Below are 6,470 nucleotides of genomic sequence, written 5' to 3' on the forward strand. Positions count from 1 at the left end.
TGTTAATACTGTGGGATTGCATGCTTTTTCTTTCTCTCTCCTCGCGCACCCATGCCTCTTACCACCCACTCTCTCCATGTTGCTCTCACCCCACCTAGCTAGTCTGTTTATTCCTCTACCCATTCCCACCCTGCTTGGCTTTTTTATATTTAAATAAACCAACCCACTAGTTTATGGGGTTTTTTGCGTGCAACTGGCACAGCGCTCAATTGGCCATAAGACTGCCATCTCCGCGCTTTTGTTTGTCCGGGGATAACATCTGTGCTGTGGCACTGGCTACTCCAGCTCTGTATGTATGATCTCTGTGTATCTAACATGCTACTTATCTTCAAACGTAAAGCTGGATATTCTCTTCCTGGCTTCGATAACATGTCCTCTACAGAAGAATGTTCAGTCTAATAATCCATTTGTTAGAGTGAGTGCTCTTTCCTAGAGGTTGGAAGTCTGCTTGGCTTGCTATACTGAACTGGAAACGCCATCTCTGGGATGGGAAAAGCTATTGTTTGCGGTAGGAAACCTTTCTCGTGCTCGCTTCGCCTGTCCTCTGTGTTTGGGCTGACATTTGACTCGGTGGTGCCTGGAAGATGCCTTTCTCCCTTTCACCCTTTCTCCTCCAGCAACTCGTTACTGCTTTTTACACTCTCATAAGCCCCTTTTCCGTTGTGTTCCCTTCTTTCTTCTATTATTCCTGTGCCCTCTCACACATGCAGGCTATGTGTCTCCGTCCTGTCACTGTCTCTTCCCTTTCTCTCTTCTTGCGACACTCTCCTCATTCGCTCCCCATGTCAGACTGCTCTCATTATCCCGTTATAACTGTTTCCTCCATATTCTTCATCTCCCACTCCCTTCCCCACTGTCTTCCCCTTCCTTCATCGCTGTCGTCCCCTCTCCTTGTTGTGAAGTGGAATTCGTGAGTTGCAGGTTTAGCTGCATTGTAAACACGTGCGCATGTAAAGCCCTCCAATGCCTTTGGGTCGAGGTCGTGATATATAAATGGACTTCTGTTTTTGAACAAAGAAAGGGACACAAAGGAGCTTAGTTGCTTATTCAAATTGCTTTAAAATGTGAAAACTTTTATAGGCACTTCTACTGCCGCTCTCTTTGTGCCTTGAAACTAAATATAACAGCCCTGCCACGCTTTAACTCCCTCCCCCTCCCTCCCCACAGAGCGCGTATTTTTAATATTTATTTTCAGCCCATACCACTTTTACATGAAAAAATTGCCAGCACCCTGCCATCTTAGTCAAACATTACCGGCGTGTTGCTTTAAAATCTACATAGCGCGGGCATTGGGTAATTCCGCTTAGAAGGTGCAATGTAATAGATAAATGCACGCGCTCTATATATTTAGAAACAACAAGACTGGAAGGTTTAAGTAAGAACTAAACTATGTGTAAGCTGGAGACAAGGCTAACTTTTGTGAACAATTAATCCTCCTCCACGAGCTCGTGAATCCTGCTTCTACAGCTCCTTCCTCTCTGCTGGGAACAGACAACAGGCGCCACAAGGCAGGCAGAGACATCCTCCTCGATGAATGCTTTTGAAATTCCACGTGTGAACACTAAACAGACCCGAGGCGCCAGGAGAGCAGAAGGCACACAGAGACATCCTCCGTAATTGCAATTTCCCCTCTGAGGCCAATTAGTTGGCGCTTAACTCCAACCTTTTTGCTTTATCAAAAGCCTTTTTAAAAAAAAAAAAAAAAAGGATACTGTCTTAAACAGTATTGTTTGCATGCTCGATTTTTTTTATTAAAACTGTGTTCGCCCAATTTCATCATTTCACACACGCACAATTGTTCCGGTAGGCTTCATAAAATTACAAAAAGAGAAGTTGTATTTGTTAAATCACCATGGGCACGGCTATGGTGTTTTGCAACAGTTGATTGATTCTAAACTCGCATTTAATTATGACGTCAAACCCTACAACTATATTACTATCATTGAATATTTCTACAGTTGGCACACACACAACCACACAACCACAACCACACACACAACACACATAACCACACACACAACAACACACACATAACCACACAACCACACACACAACCACAACCACACACACAACCACGCACAAAACCACATACAGAACCACACACACAACCACAACAACACACACAACCAAACACACAACCACACACAACCACACTCAACCACACACACACAACCACACACACAGAACCACACACACACACACACACACACAACAACACACACAACACCACACACGCAACCACACACACAACCACACACACACACAACACACACACAACCACACACAACCACATATACAACCACAACCACACATACAACCACACACACAACCACACCATCAGTGCACACTTTCACCAGGCACAGACACCATTAGTGCACGCTTTCACCGGGCACAAACACCACCAGCCATTAGTGCACGCTTTCACCGGGCACAAACACCACCAGCTGTCAGTGCATGCTTTCACCAGGCACACACACCACCACCCATCAGTGCACAATTTCTGCAGGCACACTCACCACTCACTAGCCATCAGTGCACCCATCAATTGTTAACGAATCCACAATTAACTATTGTAGCAATCGCAGTATGGCACACTTTACTTTGAAACATATTCATCTAAAGCGCAGCATGCCACCATTGCTACAAAAATAAACACACATTTTTTTGGCATACAATTTATACACTTTTGTTGCAATTGGTGTTGCAAGATTTAGCAATGCCAATAGCTCAAACTGAATGAATGCGAGACCTATTGCATTGCAAATACTTGTTAAATTATCTCTTCTGTGTGGGTAGGCTTGAACAATGAGGTAAGAGGGCGGGCAGGACCTCAAAAGGCATGAGAAGGCTCGGCTCGTTTTGAGAGAGAGGCTCCAAGAGGACCTCCAGCGAGCCAGAGCCAGCCATAAGGCTCTAGTCTTTGGTGACTCGCCCACCTCTAACTTTTTATCCTAGGCCTCTCCTGAAAGAGTTCACACCAAGTGCCCTGCTGTGCTTGGGCAAGGTTGGCAGCACTGGAAGCTGTTATCTTCTGAGCAAATGCTGTGCATTGGCACAAAACTATTTCACTACGATTGGACACAAGAGTGACCCATAACAGATGGAGACTATCAGAGGTTACAGAAAATAAAATAAGAAAAAGCAAGAAGTGATAATCGTTTATCCCATTTCATAATAATAATGAAAAACATACCTTGTTTTAAAAGCAAACGTGTGCGCCTTGAGACTGAAGTCTGTAGTGTCAACTCTGTAAGTAACAAAAATAAATCCATAAGTACATTTCAGCTCAGATGGACTTGATTCTCTTTGTCTTGGTTCCACTTGTCTGTAGCTCTTCCTCTAGGCCCTTGATGAATAGGACCCCTGCCCTTCCGTGCCTGTTCTTCATCAGATTCTCTTCCTCAGACCCAGCCACTCACAGTAAATAAACGTGGCAGGTGTCTGGGTCGACTGGCCCTGTAGGGCAATAGCGCGGGGCTTGAAGGGCTGGTCATAAAGGTCAGTGTGGGGGCCACTTTTATGGTCTGGGATTGTTGACTTCCCTGATATCACCAGAAACTTAGCATGCAGCAAGCACGAATGCTGACAGTCACCCATGCCCTGCAAAACACCTCTGGAGTGAATCTTTATAAATTCAATACTGTCCCATTATGCAAATGAGGGACATTTTCATCAATGATTTGCTAAAGGGGGCACTTTTATTTTGATGCCCGGGCCTATTTCCTGCCCCAGTTCGACCTTGACGGGTTTGACCGTCATATTAATGATTGGCCGTGTTATAAAGTAACCAGCTTCCATATCACCCTCTGTGAAGTTACTGCATCACCTGCCATGGTGTCTCTCCGTTCCCCTTGAAGTTGCCTGGACACCCTTCCTCGCTGTCTTTTGGCGGGTGTCTCCCCTCCCTCACTAGCATACTCCCTCCTCTCTCTCTCGTGGCGCTGTTCTTTTTGCCACACATTCTTTTTCCAGCTTTTGTAGCCTTTAGCCGTTTTCTGACTGTCAGTTACCTCTCTCCGATATCTCGCTTATTTTTTGGGCTGGTGCCTTTCCCCGTCCCTTGCTGCTTCCGATAGTTACCCTTTCTCTGCCTCCTTCCTCTTTGTCAATCTTCTTGTACTCTGTCTTTCTCCCTCGTCCCGCTGTCCGTCTCCTTATCCCGATCTCGTCTCGCACGTTTTATTTCTTCACTTCAGCCCGTATTTCTCCTCAGTTCTATGGACCTGCCTCCTTTCCTTTCGGATATTTATCTCTACTATCCACCATGCCCCACCCCTCACACACACACACAAACCCCCAACATTTCGCCATTCCTACCTTGGCCCTAGCGGACTCTGAGCTATTATTATTCAACATGAAACCGAAAGCACGAAAGAGCAGTGAAACTGAGCTGTTTCCTAGAACTCATACCGTATATCCCCCCCTCCCCGCCAACTGAACAAAGAAACAGAACTGCGGAAAATGAGCTAGAACGGTAACTCAGAGTGTAGAAGCACTTTTCACATTTTGAAACAATTTCGTTCTTTTATATTTCCAGTGTAAAATGGTAAACAGAGTGAATAAATTAAGTTTAGGGAGACGTTTCAATGCCAGCATAGATTGTTCAATCAATTACATGACGAGCGTACTCTATGCACTCCGGAGGTGTTTTGGCTGGGCATAGGGCAAGTCACCCCCCAAAATAATGTTAAGAAAAAAAAAGCTAACGGTCCATTTTAGAGTATGGGTTTTCAAATTTATTGACTTCAAAGTCGTATGTTGTATATGCCCTTCTGACAGGAATTTGATGAGATACTCCATCGCCTAAGGGACTGGCTGAATAATGAGGAGGGCCAGATGTACCACCGTTTTTCGTGGTCGCAAACTGGAAATCAACCCGTTTGCTACCGCTAAATAGGTCTGTGCAAGACTTTAAGTGGGCTGGGTCCTGCTGCTGCTGAGCACCGGCACGTCTAACAAGTGCGGAGACGGGTCCCTATCGGGCTCTCCGTTTTCGCCCTCACCATTGGTGAAAAAAAAAATCTTAATTCTGCAGCAGTGCTGCACCCTTTGATTTCCTTTCAAAGAGACTAAATATTGTTTTTTCAATCTCATCATTTCAGAACTGAAGCATTTTCCATATTCTATACAACAAAGCCATAGTTGCTTATTTATCTTATGCAACTAAGAACCATTGACTCAAGCAACTGGTGTCCACCCCCACCCACCTCGCCGGACACACACTCGACGCAGTCTTCTCATCCAGCACAGACATCGCCTTCAGCCACGCCACAGAGCTTCAATGGACGGACCACAGCTGTGTCCACTTCACCTTCAAAAGAACGACGACCCACCACCACCAGCAACAGGTTGCCCGCAGAAGCTGGAACAAGATCACAGCCGACCAGCTCGCCACCTCCTTGAGCCAGCACCCTCCTGCCAGCTCAGCGAACCCCAGCCAGGCCGCAGACAACCTCACGAAGTGGATCAGCAACTGCGCGGACGAGCTCGCCCCACTGAGGACCCCGCCCAGCAGACCCGGCAGCAAGAAAGCCCCATGGTTCACCAACGAACTCAAGAGCTCCAAGAAGAACTGCCGAGCCCTCGAGAAAGTCTGGAGAAGGGAACCAACACCGGACAACAGGACCACCCTCAAGCTTGCCACCCGGAAGCACCACCAGCTGATCCGCGCCGCCAAGAAAACTGCATTCAAGGACCGGCTGGACAACAACGCACACAACTGCAAGGAACTCTTCAACATCGTGAAAGAGCTTTCCAACCCCAGCGCAGGAAACAACGACATCACCCCGTCGCAAGACCTCTGCAACTCCCTCGCCTCATACTTCCACAACAAGATCGCGGACATACACAACAGCTTCAACAACCAACCAACGCACACCACGACCGCAGCAACGCCGCCCACCACCACCCTCCGCGCCTGGACTCCGATCAGCACCGAAGACACCGTCCACACGATGAACTCCATCCACTCAGGATCTCCAACCGACCCCTGCCCCCACCACGTCTTCAACAAGGCCGACGCTGTCATCGCACCCCACCTGCGAGACATCATCAACACATCCTTCGACACCGCCACCTTCCCTGAGAGCTGGAAGCACGCCGAACTCAGCGCTCTACTCAAGAAACCCACAGCGGACCCCACCGAACTCAAGAATTACCGCCCCATCTCGCTCCTCCCGTTTCCAGCCAAAGTCATTGAGAAGACCTTCAACAAGCAGCTGGCCGCCTTCCTTGAGACGAATGGATCCCTCGACCCCTCACAGTCGGGCTTCCGAGCCAACCACAGCACCGAGACCGCCCTCATCGCCGCCACCGATGACATCCGAGCCCTGATGGACAACGGAGAAACAGCGGCCCTCATCCTCCTAGACCTCTCCGCGGCATTCGACACTGTCTGCCACCGCACCCTAGCACAGCGCCTCAGCAACGTCGGAATCCAGGAGAAGGCTCTGGAATGGATCATCTCCTTC

The 6,470-nt window shown here is 47.9% G+C and overlaps 1 protein-coding gene across 2 annotated transcripts in view; it reads right to left on the reverse strand.

Moving 5' to 3' along the window:
* Positions 1 to 4,315, reverse strand: part of LOC144791799 (guanylate-binding protein 1-like) — a 164,897-nt gene extending 160,582 nt beyond the window's left edge. The window contains exons 1-2 of one of the 2 annotated variants that reach the window (XM_078666569.1): positions 4,081 to 4,315; positions 3,194 to 3,247 (exon numbers count right to left, since the gene is read on the reverse strand). The gene's annotated coding sequence lies outside the window, so the exon portion shown is untranslated. The remainder of the gene's footprint in view (positions 1 to 3,193; positions 3,248 to 4,080) is intronic. The other variant, XM_078666571.1, reaches the window with a different exon arrangement.
* Positions 4,316 to 6,470: the final 2,155 nt, after the last annotated feature.

This window comes from Lissotriton helveticus, chromosome 11 (assembly GCF_964261635.1).
Source record: "Lissotriton helveticus chromosome 11, aLisHel1.1, whole genome shotgun sequence".
Classification (NCBI taxonomy): Eukaryota; Metazoa; Chordata; class Amphibia; order Caudata; family Salamandridae; genus Lissotriton; species Lissotriton helveticus.